The 23,304-nt window shown below is 48.8% G+C and overlaps 1 long non-coding RNA gene across 3 annotated transcripts in view; it reads left to right on the top strand.

Moving 5' to 3' along the window:
• Positions 1–23,304, top strand: part of LOC144162011 (uncharacterized) — a 141,716-nt gene that overhangs the window by 100,742 nt on the left and 17,670 nt on the right. Inside the window, exons 5-6 of one of the 3 annotated variants that reach the window (XR_013320565.1) lie at positions 13,360–13,443; positions 14,361–14,440. This is a non-coding gene — a long non-coding RNA (uncharacterized LOC144162011). Of the gene's footprint in view, positions 1–13,359; positions 13,444–13,923; positions 13,946–14,360; positions 14,441–23,304 lie in introns of those variants that run through there. The other 2 variants (XR_013320566.1, XR_013320564.1) reach the window with 2 other exon arrangements.

Raw genomic sequence — 23,304 nt, 5'->3', positions numbered from 1 at the left:
TAATTGATGATGACTCAGCGAGCACTGGAACAGAATATGATAGGTGTAATATTAACGGAAACGAAGAGAGCGGAGTGGAAAAGTGGGAGGGAAAGGGTAAAACGTTGTCTGTGTTTGCACGGGCGACGGTATGTAATGTGTTTCTGTTCGCTAAACTGTGGTACGTTTTGCAAGTTATTCATTGTTCGCGTGCAAATGTACAAAGGTTACATCGTGTATGTGCTGTTTTTATCTGGCGCTGACCTGGGAACGCACGAGTAGAACTAATCTTTTCAGACTTGTGCGCGATGGTGGTTTGTCACTATCGCATCTTTTTTTGCGACAAGTAGTCAATAGATTTTATTTTTTGCGTGAGGTGAAGGACCCCCTACTTCACACTGTAATTCAGGTTAGGTTAGGTAGATTTCTGCCTCAGTTTGTTATTACGTCATTTTTGTGTTATACCGGAGGACTTCACTGATATTTAAAGGTAGTCGTACAGGCAACACAATTTGTATGTTCGCGTTTTTCCATGGAGTATTTGACTTCAGTGTCGAAGAAGAAGTTGTACAAAGATCTCGCTGAAATCTGCTTTCCTGTGCCACTATACAGATCCATGTTTCGAAGTGGACCAGGACAAAATGTTTTGAAACGTGTAAAAGCAATGGTTGTTCCGCCGGGTGTTAAAACGTTTTTCTTTAAGCTTCATATTGGTGTGCTCCCGGTTAAAACGTGGATGCTTGAGAAGGGTTTGTTCGTGCCCTGGGTAGCAGACTGCTGGCTATGCAAGAAGCCGGAAACTGTTGAGCATGTATTTTTTGACTGTTGGGATGCCTGTGTTTTTGTGGGATGTTCTTCAGAGAACTTTGAAAAAGGAACTCCCCTTGGATCCTCGTAGTATACGGTTTCTGCAGTTGAGAACGATAATGGAGTGCCTTACGACCTATTGATGTTGCTGGTCCTCCACGGAATATGGAGGTCTCAATTAGCAGCTCGTTACACGGACGTTGATGGACGGCCCACGAGGCAGTATTTCTGTGAAAGCGTTCATCGCATTGTAGAAATGTGGAAGGGTCAACCTTGTACGCCCGAGTGGCTGCAGGAAGTAGAGAAAGCTTTGTCTATGCCCCGTTTTTAGACATAATACGCTGGCATAGGCAAAGCTAGCGTTTTTTTTTATCTGTAGCACGTTTTTGGTGGTGTCTGAAACCGGTAATAAATTTAAAAAAAAGAGCGGAGTGGGTCAGGGAACAAACGCCTGGTAACGGCATATTAGTTAAAACTAAGAAGAAGAAATGGACGTTGGCAGTGCATGTAATGTGAAGGCAAGAAAGCCGTTGGCCATTAAGGGTAACAGAGTTGACCCTAGAGAATGCAAGCGTGGCAGTGGGCGGCGGACAGTTATATTGGCAGGTGATATCAAGAATTTTACGGGGATAAATCGGTCGCAGTTAGCAAAGGACCGGGATAATTGGAGATCAGTAGAAGAGGCCTTTTCCCTGCATTGTAGGTACATAGACTGATGATGATGATGATGATGATGCTGTGATTTTCTAGTGTTGTGTTCGAACGTCGAAGAACAAAACGAAACATCGTAACAATATGATTGGGGCCCATCCGATAGAACACGGGTTTATTCGAAGCGCCAGAAAGCTAGTTTGGTTTTGGTGCTGTAGGAAGCAGACTCGATTGGTGTAGCTGATGGGGCTTCCTACATTTATTTGGAGAGCCCAGGCCAGGCCAGAAGCAGGCACCCTGCAGGCGCGCAGTCGTGTTTGATCTCTCGTGTCGCGTGTCACAGCTGACGCTGGCGTAGCGCCCCATGGTTAGGATAGTAGGCGCTTGCGGTTGATGTCGAAGTGACCGCTACAGTGCAATACCTTTAGCAATTCTAGGCCACATAATTGTGTGACCATTGCACAGTGCTGTGTGCATAGACACTTTAGTTCGATCACCTGGGTGCTTCCGCTGAATAAAAAACCCTCAAACGCTTGTTTCAGTATCTTCAAGGGCCACCATCGTTTTACCTGACTGCCGCTGAATGGCGCTACTTGCCTATTCTGGGGGCGATTGCGCTATGCCAGGCAGAGTGAGGGACCAGGTACAGCGGTTGATTCGACAATTGCAACAGTACCAATGTTATAAAAAAAATGTTCGCGTATCTGCTCCTTCAGTTGCAAATGCCGACAAAAGCCGATATTCGACTGGCGCACCTGCCATGTAAACGCCTCCCTTCTCTTTCCCGCTGACCTCTCATATTGTTCCTCTCCCATCTCGTTCCTGCAAAGATAACACGACAGAGGTTTGCTGAAGTCAATTGAAATTTACCGCGTTTTATAACTCCAGGCCGGGTGCCTCGATACCAGCACTGCCGTACTGCGGAGACGCGCGTGATTCGAGGTACCCTACTAAAATATTTATAGAATGACGTTGCCCTAGTCCATGTGCATTCCAAGAGGAACGTGCAACCTATCTAGTGAAACCTTTCGTTACTGTTGCTGTGTCATTTCTTAAACTTTCAACGGCAGCTATAGTGGCGCGGGCAACAGCAGGCGACGATTTTCAGCAGTTGATGGTAGGTAGGAAAAGCGCTACGGTAGGAAAAGTGCTACGACGACTAGGACAGCGTAGCACACGGGACAAAGCGCTACTAGCAACTGAAAATTTATTACGGGACAAAAGATACATATAAACATCGAATAAACGCCACCGTCATAGCATCCAAATTTACAATCTACCATGCGACAAGATCCCGGTGTATCAGTACCAAACATTTTATACATAAAAAATGCACCTGGGTTGAGCAGCACAAAACACAACACACTTTATCAACCCTGATTCAAAAAGGCATACTCATTGTCAGACAGCAAAACCAGTGGTTTGCTAACACAGTGATTCCTTTCTTTCTTTATACGAAAGCCTTCTATTATTTCTCTTGTTCAAAGGCGTTGTGCTGCTCCGCACGATGTCTAGGGTTCAATTACCGGACGCGCCGGCCGCTTTTCTGTTGTAGGCGAAAAGGAAAAACGCCCGTGTGTACGAGATTTCGGCGCACGTTAGAGATCCCCAGGTAGTCAAACGTAATCCGGATCAGATTTCCTGCACCCGCAATTATTTCGCTTCATATTTCCTGCATCAGATCTGCGTTAAGAAAATCTTGCGAACATTTGGTGGAACAAAGTGTCGCTGCTCAGGTAGACCGGTTAAGAGCGGCCGGTTTTTCAGATGAGTGTGTTCTGTTGGCGTATGAGAGGAATCGCCGATAGGCTAAAAGGGCAGGGAGCACCGATCAAAGCCGGGCAATAGCAGATTCCGGCGGACGAGAAGAGAGCGGTGATTCCGTACCTTCACGACACGTCTCAACACCTAAAGAAGATAGCATAGATATATTGGGTGCGCGTGGTATTTTCAGCGGAAAACAAGTTGGAGATAACTTGCCCAGCGGTGGAAAGGGTGGCAGAAAAGAAAGCAACAAGGAAGAAGGGATGTGGTAGGAAACACGGCATGAAGTTCGTAAAGAGCAAAAAGGCGTTGTGTACAATATCCTTTCAACATGTGGAAAAAATACCTAGGACAGACTGGCCGCTGCCTGAACGTACGCCTTCGCGAACATCAGAGCTCGCTAAAAGGGTCACCGTATTCGTATTTAGCCGTTCATTGTAGAGACTGCAAGTGCCGCCCAAAATTGCGTGACGTGTTAGTTCTTGCTAACCAAACAAAACAGTTAACAAGAGAAACACTAGAATCCTTTTGCATAGAGAAAGAAGGGAATGACTGTGTTAGCCAACCATTGGTTTTGCTGTCTGACACTGAGTATGTTTTTTATATCAGGGTTGATAAAATGTGTTGTGTTTTGTTCTTGTTGGCACACGTGCGGTTTGATTATGTATAGAATGTTTGGTGTTGGTGCGCCGGGGTCTTGTCGGATGGTAGATTGGAAATTTGGACGTCATGATGGAGGCGTTTATTCTATGTATATATGTATGTTTTTTCCCGTAATAAACTTTCAGTAGCTAGTAGTGCTTTGTCCCCCGTACCTGCTTGTTCTCGTCGTCGTAGCGCTTTTCCCAACATAAACATTTACCAGCAAGCCCAGCTCGTACTTCTTCTAAATATAGTATTCAATTTGATATCGCAAAACACAAGAAACAATAAATTTTTTATTAAAGGAAAAATGCAAATATGATTTTCTGCCTGAGAGCAATGTAATGTTTTGTTCTTGCTTCACAATTTGACAAGTATGAGGATCGCCACCGGACGTAGCCGTTTACGTTTGGCTTTCGGTATATAAGACTACCACACAGATTCAGTTTCACTTTGTAGAATATTTGAGCAATGTTTGACCAATATTTGACCAATATTTGACCAATATGTCGGCGCTTACGTAGCCCAAGAAACACTATCATCTTTAAAACGCGTTACTCCTTCTACTCCAAATCATCCACACAGTCAGAGCGAGAACTTAATACACTGCAGGTCGATGAGCGTGCCGCCAGAGCTTCTATGTTCTGTTTTTTTTTATTCTGTTCAATGGACTTTAACACTTGTGGTGCTTCGTGCTGGGTGTATTGCTTTGAGAGCCTCCGGCGCTCACCGTCTTAGGTTATTGACAGCGCTAATTGCGCACCAATGCTCTGAAAACGAAACTGAAAGCATGAGTGCTGACTGAACATAGAGGGAAGCAGCCTGCCTCCCAGTGTATAAAAGCTGTAGTCTCTGTTTTTCAGATACGATGAACTCACGAACACGTTTGATTTACGATTATTTTACTTTCTCAACTAGTTAGGGAATGCTTATTTCAGTAAAAAAAACATCTACAGACGCTCTTCATTGAGACCTCGCCGTACACAACTTCTGTGTCTCTAGAAACCCCCAAAACGTACTGGGCGTCTTCCCCTCTTTCAACTTTTCTTGTGTTTTGGGCCTTTTTAAACAAATGGTAGTTGCGAGAATGGTGTATGTAAGTTCTCACAGCGTAATTCATCAATATAGGCCAGCGTTTCCACCCTTTAATGTTCCTTTATGTGTGCTTAGTACAGAGGGTGGACAAAACTGCGGAGTCCAAGGTTTTAAAGGGACACTGAAGTGAACTTGTCCAGCTCGTGTTTCTTGCTTGTACTGTTTAGACTGGCTGAAATAAGCACACTATAAATCGTTTGTCGAAGCGATCAGGCGGTATTTATTTTACAGTGCCTGCAAGAAGAAAACCGTCCTTGTGCGGTTCTCGGCGGCCGTACCAACTAACAGCGGTTACGTCAATACAAGGCGCTACGTGAATGTACTAGTTCATAGATTACAATTCAAACCACTTTCGGTGTCGGTTCTGTAAAAAACATGCTTGGCATCCGACGTTATCTTTGGATGGTATACTTGGTGTCCCAACAGTCAGTATACCGCGATTCTTCCGGGTTATCGGCTTCAAAACGGGTGAAATAAGCCTACCAACACGGCTAGGAATCGTAACAATCACTACCAGAGGAAGCGTGGGAGGGGAATAAACGCTCTCCGCATCGCCGCACACGCTCAAATGTGATGCGCTTTTCCCACATCTTTGGAGCTTGCCTTTCCCTTGTCTGTATCGTAAGAGGCGTGTTCGCACCAGGCTAAAGGTCTGCTGACACTGGACAGTGCCCGCAAACTGACGGTGCGTATGGCTACGCCTACGAGAACTCGGCAGCGCTTCATTGTCGTCTGCACGTGTTCTGCGAACTCGCTGGTGGAGCAATGAACGTTACAGCGCAAAAATTGTGAACTCAGTATCGTAAGCATTGCCAAAAACAAATAAATTACTTCAGAAAACATGGACTATCTGGGATTCGAACATCCCTCCTGAAACATTCCGTATATACGGAATTAAGAGAATGCGGAATACATTCCTAGCACGACACAAAGCCACCACAAAACGAGAAATATTTTTGAGAAGCACATGAAAATAAAACAGTGCATGCCTGTTGAAAAATTTGACATATGTTCTAAGTCTGTATGATCACTAGAACCGCGAAATCATTGTCCGTATGAATTCCGTATATACGGAGTATACGGAAATCGTACGGAATGTGATTTTGCGTATTATTGAAGATAAAAACAGGAAAACTGTGCCAAACGTTCATATTGTGGAACTGATATGATCCCCCTGTTTGGGGAACTAATATCTACACTCATTACGCTTGGGGGCGTAACACTCCGTATGAACTCCGTATTTCCAAAATTCCGTATATAGGGAGCTTTCAGAAGGGATGTGACTTGAAAATCAATTTACGTAGTGCTCCAGACCACTCGGACATAAGCCAGTTATGCCAGAGGAAGTATCAAGTGTATATTATATACCCAGGTTGCATTTTTAATTATTTTCAGCATTTCAAGTAGCTTAGATGAGTATATCTCGTACCGTGCTCGTGCAGTTAGCATCCCCGAAATTTCCACAAATATCTCATGTCAAGCGACTGGATTCCTTTAATGGAATAGAGTTCTCAAATGTGTCGTCGGTCTGCTGGCGGGTGTGCTAGTTCACCCGGCGCAAATCATGCTACCCCAGGTCTGGTTTCATGCTTTACGGTAAAGGTTTCGGTTGGTTTTAATTATTTAGTACCTATACTAACTTCGGTGACTCCTCTCCCGCCTTCACTTGGCCTTAGATTTTCTACTAGGGTAGCAGTCAGCAAACCGTCGCTTGTGCGCTTGTGTGTAGCGACGTGGACTTCGAGCTTTATAGGGTCTGCAAACTATAAAACTAAAGGCATATTCTTCGAAACACAAACGTGCCGTGGCTTTGTTTCAACTGAGCGAACGAATTGCGACGACCCGCGAGCCGCCGACTGACTAAACTCTGTGCCGACTGGTTTTTTCGCACGGACGGCGAGCAGTGTAGTAGCGCAGTTCGGCCAAGCATTCTTGTGTTGACGTCATGCGAAGCGTCATAGAAAATTGGCAAGGAGTATGCAGATGGAAGGGCAGCATTTTCAAGTTTATTTTTCTACTGAAAACATCGCGTAATCGCAGAGAGAGTGGTCGAAAAAGAGCCTAGAGATTCTAGACTACAGCTTGCGTGAGTAATCGTGTAATGGTAACAAATCACTATACTGCCAGTTTAAAGGCGCCATCACCTTCTGAAAACAGATTGTCGTTGGCTGCCTGAGCACAGGTGCAGGAACAGTGGTGACTAAAAGCGATGGGAACATTCGGAAAAGCCCATTATTAGGGTCTGTGGCATAGGATGCAGCGGGTGTTGCAGTAGTGGCCATTTGGGCATTGGGAGTGCCGCACGTGGTGCATCTGTGATGAGCCTGAGAATTCGCCACCATGTGGTACAAGCCTCAGCCATCAAGCTCATTGATTGAAATCGGTGCACAGCGGCCCGATAGCGAATCCAAAACGGGACTGGAGGTCCGTTCAATAAGATTTCCACAGTCTCAGAGCAAATCCGACTCTTGGCATTGTTGTTGTGAAGTTCGTGATTGAAGTAGCAAATGGTGTGCAGGCTTTTCACCGGTGTATCGTCAAAATTGAAGACGAGGACACGCACAGTGTTGTTTAGGACATCCAGGTGGATGCGGATAGGGTAGATCTTCACATTGCGGCTTTAGCATTCTATTGTCCACTAATGGCATCATCCGTACGGCAAAACACACCACAGCAAAGCCAACCTTACACCAGCGGCTAAAGGAAAAACGCTTCCAGTTGTCGGAAGTGAACGAGGGTTCCTCGCGTAATGAAGCCGGCCTCTATCCCATTGCACCATTCTGACACAGTGTAATCAGGTAGGATTTTGTAGCAGAGCTTTCTTTGCCGCAATCATAAAGACCACCCAAACCAAAACGCACTGCAGGAAAGACAACTTTGTTTGACGACGATGAGGATCGTCGGTGAAGTGCAGATGGTTGAAACGCGAACCTTTCTTTTTTCAAAAGGTAATGTCTTCACAGTCAAAAGTCAGTTCAAAATCCAAATTATTACGTTCAAAACGCGCTGCGGGAATGACAACTTGCACACTCTGTTTTCACAAAAGCGCAGCAAGCGCAGGTGAACAGTCAGCACATTATCCCTGTCCATTTCGCCCAGCTTGGCGTGTACCAAAAACTTCAAGGTGGGCATCATCGTCGTCGTCGTCATCTTCAGCGCCATAATCATCATCATTATCAGCCTTCTCAGGTCCACTGCAGAAGAAAGAACTCTCCCATTGACCTCCAACTACTTGTGCGCTACTCGAGTCCGCACTCATCCACGAATTTCTTTTATTAATCCCTTTAACGAATTAGTGGCCTCATCCTTTTTATAGACATATTTCTTAATATCCACTCTATTACCCTACTGGTCCACCGGTTGTCGGTTACCCTCACAACATGGCCAGCCCAAGTCCATTTATTTCTTCTTTATTCTAACTATAATATATTCTACCATAGTCTGTTCGCTGAACCAGGTAGTCGTTTTCTCTCCCTGAGTGTTACCCCTAAAATTGTGCGTTTCATGGCCTATGGAGCCGGCCTAAGTTTGCTTTCTAGTTGTTTACTAGAATGGCAGTTTGCACTACATTCCGATATTTCTTTTGTGTGACATCGGTAGCTTACTTTTCATTATTTGGGAGTGCTTGCGGAGTGCTCCCCAGATAATACGTATTCTTGACCGGATTTCTCTTTTGTGGTTGGGGTCAGCACTTAATATGTGTCCGAGGTAGTTATATTCGTTTACTACATCTATATTTTCGTTTGATAAATTGTAGAGGACGTTTTCCGCATTCTTATTCCTCGTTTAAATTTATGCATATTTATTTTTAGCTCCATGATATTGCTTTCTGATTGTAGTTCCTCAAGCATTGTTTCCAGTTGTTCTGCAGTCCCATTCAGCAATACTATGTCGTACGCAAACCTCAAATGGATCAAGTATTCCCCTTTTATATTTAATGCTATGTTTTCCCAATCAAGCTTTCAGAACGCCAGTTCCAGGCCTGCTGTGAATAGTTTTAGCGAGGGGATATCCGCCTGTCTTACTCCGTCCGGATTGGGAATTTATCGCTTTTCTTGTGGAGGATTATCGTTCCTCTGCATCCTTTGTATATGTCTTATAAGTATTGTGTAGGTCTCCTATATGCACTTCGCTTTTAGTAGTTCTAGCACGGGTGCGGGGAGCAAGGAATCAAACGCTTTCTCATTGTTTAGAAATGTCATGTAAAGGGATTTATGTTTTGGGGAGTTTATGTGATTTGCATGAAAACGTGAATTTGATCCATGGTTGAGCACCCTTATCTAAACCCAGCGTGCTCTCTGTGTTGTTGGAAAACTAGACTGTCACCTATGCAGCTAACTATGACTTTGATTAAAAGCTTGTACACGACAGAGAGTAGGCTGATGGGTCGTAATTCTTGTGGTTATTGGTATCTCCATTCTTATGAATAAGAATAATGTTGGAGTTTTCCCAGTGTTGCGACCGGGCGGGGACACCCGATCCGAGCTCCGTGGCCTCCGACATACGAGTGGTAGCGTGTATGATGCGAGCTGCCAGCCGCTGTTACAGCCGTGAAGAAGTCCAGAAGCCGTAGGCTAACGTAACTGTTTACTTCATAGCGAGAGGTGAGCCGAAGATAAGAACAATGCCCCGACGGGCGAGGTTACAATACAGGACTCGAGCAGAGCGACAACATCGATTAGCTGCTCTAACAGGAATGGTTTACAACGGTTGGGCAAGCTCTATTTATACCCAAAAGCGACAACGGTCAAACGCAACAGGCTGGAACACGCACAACACTCTTTCCAGAGTTCGTAAGCCGTTCATAGCCTCGGGCACGTTGAGTCCGAGAAAGGGGGGAGGAGGACTCCGTTGCGATCGACGGGGCCTCTGTGTCCTTGAAGAGCGTGGAGACGAGCCACGCAGGCAGCCGCCGAAGTTCAGCCGCCGCAGGCAGCCGCCGAATGCGCAGAGAGCGAAGCGTCTGACGCGGCTTGTCGCTACTTATCACCGACATGATTGCGCCTGTTTTCGAAGGAGCACGAGTGGCTTCGCCGCACAGCCGAGGAGTGATGCGGGGAAGTACTGCGGCGCTGGCCGATTCGTAACACTAGGCTATGGGCACTTTTTGAGTCTTCAAGCATTCCAAAAATAGTGCAGCAAGTTTTTCCAGAACAATATATCCTCCGTCCCTGAAAAGATCTGCGGTTGTGCGGTCACTTGCAGCTTTTCCTCTTCTTATGATGTTGAGAGCCTTTCCTACCTCCTCTTTAGTTACTGGTAGGATAATAGCAAGTTACGCTTGTACTCGCAGCATTTTTCCCTGCTGTGACGTCGCTGTAACAAAGGTCAGCAGCAAAGAATGAATGAACGATGTCCCCAGGCCATCGTCAGTCAAATGCTGCCACAGTCGCCGGTGTGTTTGGCCCCAACGAAGAGATTGCTCTTCTCCGAACGATAGGAGCGGCAAAGACGACAAGATTTTCCCAGGGCAGCCGTATTCATACACAGTAAAAACACAATCGAGGACGGATGACCCGAATTCAGCGTCTAAAATGAACTCGTAAATTTTGAAACACGTTCATGACACGCAAAATATGGGTGGTTTATGATACTGCGCCCGCCGTCCAAACGTAAACAAAGTCGGTCACTGTTGGCGGAGTCGGGAGGACCGCGGGTTTCTTTTGCTACAGTGAACTCCTTTCGCTTACTTGGTTTGTATTTGGCTGAGCTGCACTAAGGTACCCTAAAACCATGTAGCAAACACAATTCAGGAGAAGAACACAACCCTAAGCAAATCGCAGCTTCCCGCGCTGCTTTTTGAGGGTTGAGCTTTGAAAGAAGGCGGCGGCCAGGCCGGAGATTTCATCGAAATAGCTGGGTTATCTACTTTACGCAACGGAGTGCATATTGCAACTCGAATCTAGACGGCGCTGCACGCGGATGTTTGCACAAGCCGTGCATTTTCAACGTGAGCGGCCTCAATTGGGCGGCCTCAATTAACAAATTAACAATAATTTGTTAACTCGAGGAGCTGGAAATTCGGGACCATGGTATTTCGGGCCTTCTTAATAGCCCTCACGGTATCCAATTTACACTTCGCGATATTGTCTGGTGGGTAAAGGATTCTCTAGTAGTTTATAAAAAGATGCATTTGCCAGCTTTGTTTGCGCTTCTTTTTAATAATACATATCAAGATCAGTTTTCCAGCAGTGCTATTTGACATTACGCGCATCGATACGGTCACAAAGCAGTACGGACAAAATAGATGCAACACAGAAGCTATAAGCAAAAAAGTAAACACTGAGAAAAAGGGGTCATAAGTAAGTTGAAATGGATGCACACACTGTGTCAGTGTTGACATGAAGGTGGGTATTTCCGGAGATAACATCCACACAAGACTCACGTTGGCCATCCCTTGTTAGCGAGAAGCGTAGGGATAATTTGCTGAACGCAATTTAGAGTTCGCATAATGACAAAAAGGTTGCTCAGAAGTGTGTAACATTGATTGTGAAGGTGGTTTATCCGAATGACCCTATTTTTAAAGAATTTTAGAGAAGTCATGAATGAATAAATGAATATATTGTAAACAAGGAAAGGAAAGACCACCAGCAGGCGTAGTTTGTCTCACCTAAGGGTGGACACCGGAACGCTTGCTGGTGGGAGCTGGTGTAGGGAATGGGGAGCACAGTTGTACAGGAAAGGGAGGATAGAGCGGAGAGGGTAAATATAAAAATATGTACAGGTCTAACAGGACATATATGTGCAATATATACAAGATAAACACAAAAACACGAAGACAACAAACTAAAAAAAAAACAAAGCACACACACAGAGTTTAGTTTATGTGGGGAGAAAGCGGAGCGCCGGGAGGAGTCCTGAGGCGTCCAAGTCGGCCCCAGGGCTCTCCGACCCGCTCTCTGCAGCACGGCCTGGTGGCCACCGATATTTTTCGAGGGGCCGAGCCACACCCCCCCCCCCCCCCCCCGAAGGCGGCCAACAGTTCGATCTTCACTGCCACAAACTGGGGCAGTCCAGGACCAGATGTGGCAGGGTTTAGACAGCCGCCCGGCAGGGCTGCCACGACGGGTCGTCGATGAGCGCTAGGCGGAGTTTTCGCTCGGCTGTCCACACGCACCCCACGCGTAGGCGCAGGACAGCCGAGCGTTGGTGTCTGGGCACCCGTGTGACCCGTACGGGTGGTGGGGCCTCTCCAGCGGCCAACCTCGCGTCAGGGTGCTGGGCCCGTACATGTCGCTGTATCAGCGGGCGGGCGTCATCCACAGCTGCGTGGGGCTCCCGTGGACGAAGGGGGCAGCTCATGGGCGTCGGCGGCCAGTTCGTCTGCCCTCTCGTTGCCCTCCAGCCCAATGTGGCCTGGCACCCACTGCAGCCTCATGCGAGTCCCCCACTGAGCCAGCCGTGCCACCTTGTCCCGCACGGCCCGCACCAGGGAGGAGCGGGAGTCGCCCACCTGGATCCGAAGTAGGGCCACTCGAGAACCACACAGCAGGGTGCAGCGCTCACAGGGTGGCTCCAGCTCCAGCAGAAGGTCCGGGTCAAGGCTAACGCCCACCATTTTGGCCATGGCGGATGATGCGGCGTAGTGCAGCCGGGACTGCCTGGTGGCCTCCGCCAGCCCTGCCGCCGCCGTGACCGAACCCTGCCGCTGACGCACGGACCCATCAGTGTATACCAGGGTGTGGTCCTGCACGTCGCCCCACACGACGCCCCGAGCCCGCTGCAGCTGCCCGCGGTGCGACTTCCGCCGCTTGCTACACAGGTCCCGGATGTCCGTGTGCACTTCGGCCTCCAGGGCAGAGGGGCGGCTGGAGGGGGGCCTTGGTTCCACGGGGGCCACCACCTCCTCGTAGAGGGCCAACATGCCCCATGCGCGAGTGGCGGTGTGTGCGAAGCCGCTGCAGCAAGCTGTTCTTCTATTCTGGCGTGATCCGTAACCCGCTGCAGTGCGCAAGTTCTGGTAGAAGGGGCCGCATCCCTTATCGAAAGGATTCAACTCGGAGGGTGGAATGGGTGCGGTCACAAAATCGGCGTGTTACGTAAGAAAGAAAACTGGTAACTCCCGGGAAATCAGCTTCATCAGCAATACCGTAGGTGTTCCTCACGTTGCAAGAACCTCAGAGTTTTCAAATCTCAGGCTCGTCTACTGAAAAACGGACATTGTTATGCGGATTTCGGCATCGCTGAAATTATAGACGTTAGAGGACGCCTTGTTTATTCTCGGGTAGAGCTAAAAATGAGAACAATTTTGTGTATGGCAACTTTTCCGAAATTTCGGCAACAGCCTAATAAGGTTGAAAGAGTGCAGTTACAAAAAACATTGCACAGTAGATTTAGCTGAAGCACTTATATTTTCACAGTCGACAAGCTTACCCTGAACAGGTAATTGAAATTACTGTTATATATCTTTCATACATTCAGTGGCACTGTTGAAGAACGGCCCATGGAAAACCAAGCCAGCCTTCATTTTTGATCCTTGGGATATTTTACGGTTGCATCGCTACGGTAAGATCTCTCTTCGACCCTTAAAAAACAGTTGTTGAACTTGAAATAGCAAATAATTTTAAATGTATTTTGTAGTAGGCAACGCTGATAAATTAAAAGCTGTTCGTGATGAAAGCTGCAATTCATCAAGCAAGAAAGAATGCGTCCACAGAAAAAGGGGTTAATTGTCAAACAAAAATATTTTCTCTTTAGAAGTACTGTCATTGCAAAAAAGAACTAAGAAAATGAACAGTAATAAATATCTTATACGAAATACAGTATTTTCGACACGCCGAGCATTCAGTTTCGGAAAACAGTACGCTACCAAATAAGTTATCGTTATATCATTAGGAGGAATGTATACAAACATATCAAAAACTTTGGGACAAACCTTACGCAGTTCGTTTTGGTGGGCGTGACATCCTGAAACGTTCTAAGAAAGCTACTATGAGCGGCGGGGTGCTGTATACTGATACACTACTCTCCCAATTTTCGTTCTAGGCAACGTCAATATCCTGAATAGTTCTTCCGTGCAACCAATGCTTTGAACTGCCGATGACACCGACATTTTCTTTTGCAGCAGTAACCCACAAAATTAAGAAAATACATGCTAGTATTTAGACATGCGTCTTCCTGTGTATTGACTTTCTGCGAATGAGTTTACGCTGCATATAAGAAAAAAAGGGCACGTTGTGTGTAGAAGAAGTCAGAATTAATATTCATCCTTACACCCACAATAATATGCTCAAGTAACCGACCTTAGGCTGCTTATGTGCTTAATTGCGAAAGTGTTACATTTTATTTTAAGCAATGAGTTTGTGGAAGCATTCTCTATTTATATAATCATATTTTGGCGTCAAGTGTACATTGCAGAGAACACAGAAGCGATAAAAGCGTTTTGTTTCCTCGTTATATCATTCTCATGCTTTTCCTTTCAGTGACTCCCTCCTGCAGAAGAAATAATCAACACCATGGCGAAATCCCCTTGTTCGCGTTACATATATGCTATTAGTTGCAACTTGCTTTCTTTTATAATTAGAACACAGGGATTGTTCTTGCCAGAATCAGTACACGTCACTCTCATGTAAGACTCCTAATTGATGGCCGTAACGCATTGACTAGGGCTTTTTAGCTGCTGGCCTTGATGATCGGCCGTGGAACAAAAAATGTGGTTGATCCCACTCTTACACAAATCGGTAAAACCACTGAAGTGAAATGCGCATTCACAGGATGGGTTGAATGTTTACCGTGCATTGATATGAACCTGTACATCGCTATTTATTCTTCGTCGGTATGACACCGTCAGACGCATCAACATTAGACACTGAATTGCACGTGCCGGAACACTGCGTAAACCTGAATGAAACCACACGCGCTGTTGCGCCGCTAGGGGCCGAACGGTGCTGGTCGACCTCACCATGGCTCCGTAGTTTTTTTCGAACTAGTGGCCGATTTATTTGTCAATGGCGCTTGTTCTTGACTCGGTCACGTCGTGAACGTGTTCCGCACTTTTGGGGACCAACATCTGGATCCTACGACCATCGGACTGCGAGATATCGCCTCCTTTTGGTGACCACCCCCGGAGCCGCCTCGCTAAGTCTGAGCGAGGCAGCGCCGACGCCTAGTCGCTCCCCAGCATGGAGAAACAGCTGGGTGCTAATGCTGCTGGTGCAGATGGCGCCATGGCTGCCATCGCCTCATCTCCTGAGCAACGCGTGGCCGGCGTTTCTACCCAGCGTGTCGGTGCCACCGTGAAGATGGTCACCGGAATCGAATGCGAAGCCATCGCTCCAGAAGAACATGCCGACCCTAGAGGATGGCTACCTTTCTACCGCCGATCCTTCGGTCGCGCGCAGCAAAGTAACCTAGACACCGTCACCGCTACCAGTTGAGCCCACCAAGCTACGGCATCGGCTTGCTCATCACCGTCCGCCGTGTCCTCCCATACTGGCGCAATGTTGGGAGCTCCACCGCTGCCTAAACCCGTGCCGAAACATCGACCGGCTTCGCTCCCAAAGACGACATAAAAATTGTCATCCGCCCTAGAGACGGGATCAACGCCGCCAATCGCTCGGGGACTACCCTCTTCAACGCCCTACGCCAGGCCACTGGTCTTACGCGTGAGGAGACGCGGGGAGACCACCTCATCGTGAACCTGTTGCAGAACCTCCTCGTCCTCAGATCTCCGAACCCCGATAGTGCGGAAACGTACGCTCACATCACCTCCATCAGCTTGGAAGACACAGTGTTTTCCGCTCGTGTCTACATTGCTCGCCCAGAGAACACTGTCAAGGGAGTGATCCACGGCATCCCACCTAACCACTCTTCCACAGACATCCACGCTGCAGTGGTGCAGCCCTGCAACCCCACCGCTCTGCACGCCCGCCGGATTCGCCAGACAAACACGGTGCTCGTCTCTTTTTCGGGCAGCCGTGTACCCCACTACATCTATTACCAAGGTACCGTGACTCGGTGCTACATCCACAAGCGAAAACACGAGGTTTGTTCGGCCTGTGGAAAGCTGGGCCATCGAGCCGACGTGTGCCCGTATCCTGACAGAGCTTACTGCGCTGCCTGCGGCCTGGCCAACCCCATGGAAGAACATGAGTGCATCATCAAGTGCGCACTCTGCGGCCTAGCTCATGCAACTGGAGATGCAGTATGCCAGCAGAGGTACCGCACCCCCTTCGTTCTTCGACAGCGACAGCAACAGAGGGCCCGCAGCCGAAGCCGCGATCGCAAGGGCGACCCGCACCACAACCGTGATCGGACTGGCTCCTTCCCAAGGGTCCCAAGTGACTCATCTGTGCCTGCAAGCAAGCAAACCACCCAGTCGACTGTGCAGCGGCGTCGATCCCGGTCGAAGTCCAAGCGCCATGGTTCGCAGCCACCCCCTCCGGATACGGATGCATCCAGTGACCAGCGATCATCGTCTCAGGTGAGCTGGGCAGCAGTAGCCTCCCCTAACCATGAGCAGCCTTCCCGCTCTCCTGCTTTGCCAGTCCGTCATAGCTAATCCAACCCCCACCCTCCGCATGCCCCTCCTAGCTCAGAACTTGCCTGCCTTCGCACCTTGCTTGAGAGTGTGGTCGCCGCTCAACGTCAGCTTCGGGCCGACGTAAGACAATTGCAAAAGGCCATCCGTACTCCTCCCCCCTCTCAATGCTCCGCTCAACTCACTGCTCCCAGTGTAATCAGCGCATCTCAGCCATTCTGCTGCCCCCCCCCCCCCCCCTTAACGTCGATCTGGTGACACCACCACTGAAACCTACTCAACGGTTTCTGGTCTTCGCGCTCTTGAGGAAAAATTCGATGCTGCTAACACTGCCCGTTGTAAGGAGCTTACTGTGCTCGCCAGTCAATTCGCGGACATTAAAGCATCCGTTGCCACCACCCAAAAAACGATTGCCACCCTGAACACGCAGTTTGCCAATGTCCTCCCCAAAGACGCACCTGTCCGCACCAAAACTGCAGCCCCAGGCTCTACGCGTCCCACTCCGTACACTCGCATTCCGGTCAACTTAGTTTCTGTTAATAATGGCGACTCTTCTGCAGTTTCATCCTCCCCGGCTATTCCCTCGCCCTCCAAGCCCGTTTAGGGTCTGGCAGTGGAATTGTCGCGGTTTTCGTTCGAAGCGCGGCAATCTCCAACACCATCTTAATCATTTGCGCCAGCGATCCCTCCCAACCCCAGACGTGATTGCCCTGCAAGAGACAGAGGTCCTTGCAAAATTACCCTGCTATCGAGCTTTTCACTGCCAAGTCACAGAAACAGATGCCGCAGCATGGAGTGGTATGACTACCCTGGTGCGACGTAACATCCCGGCATGCCAAGAAAACCTCATCGCTTTGGGGCCGGAATATTCGTCAAAATCTTACCTGCCCCCAAGAAGAAAAAGAAACAATGCTTCCACATAGTGAACATTTATAGTGCCGTCGAGCAGTCACAGAATGTCGCGTTGCTTCTGCAAAAGCCCTGGTCCTACGCCCACGGCCAACTGCTGCCTATTGTCGGCGAATTCAACACCCCGCACCCTGAATTGGGGTATCCGCATGTGTCACGCTAACGCCATGGAGTCCTCTCTACGATCCTCTCGCATCAGATGCGCCTCCTCACGGACCAGGCACACCCCACTCGACAAGGCAACAGCGCCCAGAGAGACACCACTCTTGATCTGACCATCACACATAACATCGACAACTCAGTCTGGCGTAACACTGGTCGTTATTTGGGAAGTGACCACTATGTGGTTGAAACCCGCGTTCAGGACGGACCCCCACAGCCGAGCACCCGTCCCTGAAGCTGGTTGACTGGGACGTCTTCCGATCCCTCTGTCATGCTAACGTACCTGACACCTTAGAAGATTTGGATGACTAGACCAACTAGACTGCCAAACTCCTTTAACAACGTGATATTGCAGCTAAAACTGTCCCTGAAGAAGCGCACGTTGACGTGGTTGATCCTCGTCTCCTCCACGTATGGGAAGCCAAGGAGGGCCTAGTGCGTCGACTCCAGAGGCAGAAGCACAAAAGCCCTCTCCGTCGCCGCCTGGCTATGCTCAACCAGGACATTAGCAGGCATGCAACAAACTTTACAAACCAGCATTTAAATGCCCTTTGTGATCGCATGGAGGGCAACAAGAATGTTGCGCAGACCTGGAATATTCTCCGCGGCCTGCTAAATGTGGAGAAGAAAAGGGAGCACACCAAGAATGAGATGATCACCCTCCGCCACAAGTCGTCGGGTTCTGCGCAAGAGCTTCTTCGACAGCTTCAGGAGCTCTATATTCCGTACGCTGCCTCCGTTCCTCCCCCGGATTACACCGGCGGCCACAACGAGACCTTAAATCGCCCCATCACGGTTGCCGAAGTAAGGGCTACCCTTACACGTGTCAACGTTTGATCAGCCCCGGGTCTTGACGGCATCACCAACAAGCTTCTTCGGAACCTCAATGGAGCCGCAGAACAGACGCTCACTGACTACATGAACACAGTGTGGACGTCGGGCCATCTTCCCGCCTCCTGGAAAACAGCGAACATCTCTCTTTTACCCAAAGTAGGCAAGGAATTGGTTATAATAAATCTAAGACGCATTTCCCTAACCTCTTGTCTGGGCAAGTTACTTTAACACGTCATGCTGGCGCGTCTCCAAGCCTATATGGATGATCATGGTCTGTTCCCACACACCATGCTGTGCTTTCGTCCTAATTTGCCCAAGACGTTATGGTGCGGCTTGAGTATCAAATTTTGTATAAACCCTTTGTCTCCCGGCAAGGCACGAAAGTCATCATGGGCATCGATTTGACTAAGGCGTTCAATACTGGCACTCATTAAAGTATACTGACCGGGCTTAACCAACTTCACGTGGAACCCCACACCTACCAGTACATCGCCAACTTTCTCACTGGTCTCACAGCATCCCTCTCGGTCTAAGGCCTTGAATCGGACCCCATGCCCTTGGGCAGTAAAGGCACACCTCAGGGGTCAGTCATTTCCCCTTTTCTATTCAACGTGGCTATTCTCCGGTTCCCTCCACTCTTGGAATGCAGCCGGGGCCTGCACCACAGCATCTACGCGGATAACATCACCGTTTGGACAGCTGGGGGCAGCGATAATGGAAGTCAATAACGCCTTCAGCAAGCTGCCAACATCGCCACTTCCGCCCAAGAACGGCGGCTCAGTTTCTCACCACAGAAGTCTGAGCTCTTCTTCTACCACTCGAGAAAACGTCGCCATCGGGGTGCCTGTGCCCCTGATATTCAGGTCAGGCTACAAGGCAACCTCATTCCGCATGTCCTCTCCATTCACATTCTCGGACACAGAATTCAAGAAAATGGGGCTAACACTAAAATTTTCTGCAGTTTCGAAAACACCACCGACCAGATTGGCGGACTCATCGCCCGCATAGCCAACCGCAACCATAGTCTCAAAGAAGCCAACCTCCTTCGCTTGGTGCAAGCATTTATAACCAGCCGCATGACATGCGCCACCCCCTTTCTGACGTTATCCAGACCGAAATTGGACGCCTCCAATGCACCATCCGCAAGGCGGTGAAGCTGCCCGTGGGTCTCCCTCGTCATACCTCTACTGAAAAGCTTCTGAACACTGGGACATACAATACCTTCGAGGAGCTGGTTGAAGCGCAGCGTGTTGGTCAACTCTACCGTCTGGCCTCTACACCGATGGGTCGCTCCATCCTAACGAAACTGGGCATCTCGTTTGCTAGGCAGCACGGAGATAAGGTCAGTTTGAGTGACTCTCTACGATCCCGCTAAAGTGTGGCCCCCATCCCACGGAATATGAATCCTGCCTCCCATCAAGAACACCCGCCTTGCCCAGGCCAAGGCCTTACACAAGGCCCACGCTTCGCCCCCACTACCCTATACGCCGACGCAGCGGAATATCCCGACCCTGCAGCCTGCGTCGCCATAATGGTCAACTCTCGAGGGGACTCTGTAGCTTCGTGTACGGTCTCCAGGCCTCACCCTGAAGTTGGTGAAGAAGTCGCCTTTGCCCTGAGCCTTACAGCTGCCCCGGCCATCGCAATAATCTCCGACTCGCAGACGGCTCTTCGGAACTTTGCGATATGTCGTGTATCCCCCATCACCCCACGTATCCTGCAGAGTGCACAGACTCCGCCAGCACATTGTCCACGCCTGATATGGAGTCCGGCCCATTCTTCCCTTCCGGGTAACCAGCTGGCTAACGAGGTAGCCCGAGATTTCTGCTACCGGGATGCCTCAGATGCTGCCTCTCCACCTTGGGCGGGAGGGAGGGATCGCCTGGTTACGTATCGGGAAATAACGCAGCACTACCACCTTAGTCAGATGCACTTCCCCGGCCACGCTCCACTTTAAAACGCAGGCAGTCTGTTCAGTGGTGTGTACTCCAGACTAACACCTTCCCGCATCCCGCATTGTGCCACCTCCACTTCCCCACACGATACTGCCACACGTGCACGTGGTGCGGCGCGCCTTTTGCTTCCCTCCACCACATAGTAGGCGCGAGCCCCTTGAAACCCCCCATCTATCCTACTCTTTCCTTGCCCCTTACCACGGTAGAGGAATGGGAGGCCGACCAACAAGATCAAGAGTGTGTGATTCAGCTGGCCGAGCGCCGCAAGGACGTGCTGGACGGCTGATAGTTGCGTTTCCTTTTGTAACTGCCAAACTGCTTCTTGGATCACCCGCGGTAGGTCTATCCTGGCTGCAGCCTCGTTCAGTCGCACTTCACAGTCCTGCAGCAAGTGGGTGGTAATGGCCCTAGCATTGTCACACAATGCGCACGTGTCGTCCATTTAGAGTTCTCGCTGTATGTGTCTCATGATGACCGCAGGCATCAGTGCATTCGCCGGCAGCTGTCTGAACATGGACGCTTCCTCCCTGGTTAGCTCTGGGTGCGTGGGTGCCAGCACCCTCCTGTTGTTTCTGTAATATTTCGTGATACCCTGAATGGTATCGTATTTGTCCTCGTCTCGGTTCAGCACTCTGCACACGGGCCCACTGCTGCCTCACAGCCATCTAATCCACCCGCGACTGCGTTCGCCGTCTCGTTGAGGTTGGTGGCGAGTTCCGATACCTCGCCCAAAGGTGTCTCAATCCCTCCCAAAAAGGAACACAAATTTTTAGGCGTGGTACTTGATGAAACCATGACATTCATTCCCGATATAAAACACCTGAAAAAAAAAATGCCTGAAAACCATGAATATCCTGAAGGTCCACGTGCATTGCTCTTATGAAGCGGACAAAAAAATACTCTTCTGCGTTTTTACCAGCCTTGTTGGCTCACGGTTGGACTATGTGAGTATCGTCTACGGGTCCTGCTGTAAAACCGCTCTGAAAATGTGGGACCCAGTGAAGCACGTGGGGCTCCGTCTTGCATCTGGAGCGCTCCGGACGAGTCCCATCGAAAGCCTATATGCAGAGTGTGATAGGTGGAGCCTTGAACACCAGCGTTCTTACACTCCATTGCTGTGTGCTGTTCAGGCGACTTCAATAAAGAATCACTCATGTAGTTTTATCATAAGCAACATACCAATCAATTCGTTGTTCGCAGCAAGGCCATCGATACCCGCTCCTTTCTCTATCCGGGTGAGAGCTCTCGCTGAGGAACTAGGGATTTAATTTGAGGAGAGCATGAAGTCTTCTATTACTGACATCGGTTCGCCTTGGGAGAGGTCAGAAATTTCGAGTGATAGTTCTTTTAAACATATCGACAAACAAAACGCACCCAGAGAACCTATACTACAGCACGTTGGACAGTTACAACGCAAATACCCCCATACCGTATTCTACATCGATGCTTCGAAGCCTTTTTCCGCCATCGCATGTGCTGCACATAACCCCAACTATTCCAGTATGAAGACATTGCACAGAAATAGCATCATTTTTACGGCAGAAGCACACGGTATTTTATATGCCGTAAAACGCATTACACAATCCGGAAAAGAACACTGCATTATCTTTAAAGACTCACTAAACGTGGTAACAGCATTACATTGCTTCAAACCTGCAAAACAATCATTGTCCTCAAGCATCTAATGAAAGCTCTAACCTCTGCCGATTACTCAAAACTAATAATAATAGTCGAAACTCAAAACTCATAATACTCAAAACTAATAATAATAATTGTTCGCTGGGTTACGGGTCATAGTGGCATTCTGGGGAACGAAATTGCTTACCATAGTGCCTCTGTCGCTGCTCTCCGTAGCAGCATAGATGTACCGTGGGTTCCCTACCTTGACCTCAAGCCACTGCTACGGATAGCTTTGCGCAAATCTTGGCAGGAAACATGGGATATACAGAGAACAAACTCTGCACTATAAAGCCACCCTTAGGTCGATACACAACCAACCAACAAGACAGACACACGGAAGTTGCCTTAGCCAGGCTACCGATAGGCCACACTTATGTAACACATTAACACCTGCTTACTGGGTCTTTGAGGCCCCCGAGCAGCAGGTGTGGAGAGGGCCTATTCGTAGTTCACATACTAATCACATGCAAGGAACTCTACACCACACGACGTAAACACTTACCAACGATCTACAGACGACAAATCCCACTCCACCCATAACACTTCTTAGGTGATGAACTAGTGTTTTCTGTCAAACGTGTTTGTAAATATTTATCAGAAGTTCAATTTCCGAATCTCACATCGTATCACAGATAATCACTACCTGGCCCTCTACATCAGCCATCTTCATTGTACTTATTTTTTTTACTTCTCCCGCTAATAAATTTTAGTGTGCACTTTTATTCGATGATGGGCAACCATCTGTTTTTGGCGCTCTTTGCACTAGTTGTCCTTGCGCCAATACATGCTACCATCGTCATCTTGAATAGCAAGGGCGATATCTCCGAGCACTGTGGAGTGCCCGCGCTTCCTTTTTTCCGCACGTCCAGAGAGTGCTCTTTGCTTGGATCTCGGCCATGCTTCCCGAAAGGAAGTCGCGAACGTAGTTGGACGTGCGTTGTCGCGTTGTACGTGCGTACGTGCGTTCCCGCAGGTTCTGACGAACGCTAGATCCTGAGTGGTATCTCGATCGTTCTCGGAGCCGGTGCGCGTGGGGTGTGAGGAGTCCGTGATCAGGGTACGATTCTCTTCCTGGGTGGCCTCCGGGAGGTTCTTTCCCTTGGCCAGATTCTCAGCTTATCCCCACCTCTTGTGATGAGCGTTTAAATCGCCGCACGCCACTAAACCCGGGTTGTTACCTGCCGTTTTGCCGATCATCACGCAAGACAAGGTGCGATTTGGGTAGTTTTTCAAAAGTCACTGTCAAGGATTGTCTGGGTTTATCATATCGCTGACACACACAGATGACACGGCGGATATCTTCTGGACAGTCACAGTCTTTGCACAGAGGTGAGCTGGTCTGCTGAA

Source organism: Haemaphysalis longicornis, unplaced genomic scaffold (assembly GCF_048455015.1).
Source record: "Haemaphysalis longicornis isolate Haplotype H1 unplaced genomic scaffold, Haemaphysalis longicornis Haplotype H1 scaffold_12, whole genome shotgun sequence".
In the NCBI taxonomy this organism is placed as follows: domain Eukaryota; kingdom Metazoa; phylum Arthropoda; class Arachnida; order Ixodida; family Ixodidae; genus Haemaphysalis; species Haemaphysalis longicornis.
The sequence above is the reverse complement of the archived record's forward strand: the minus strand, read 5'-3'. Positions and strand labels throughout refer to the sequence as shown.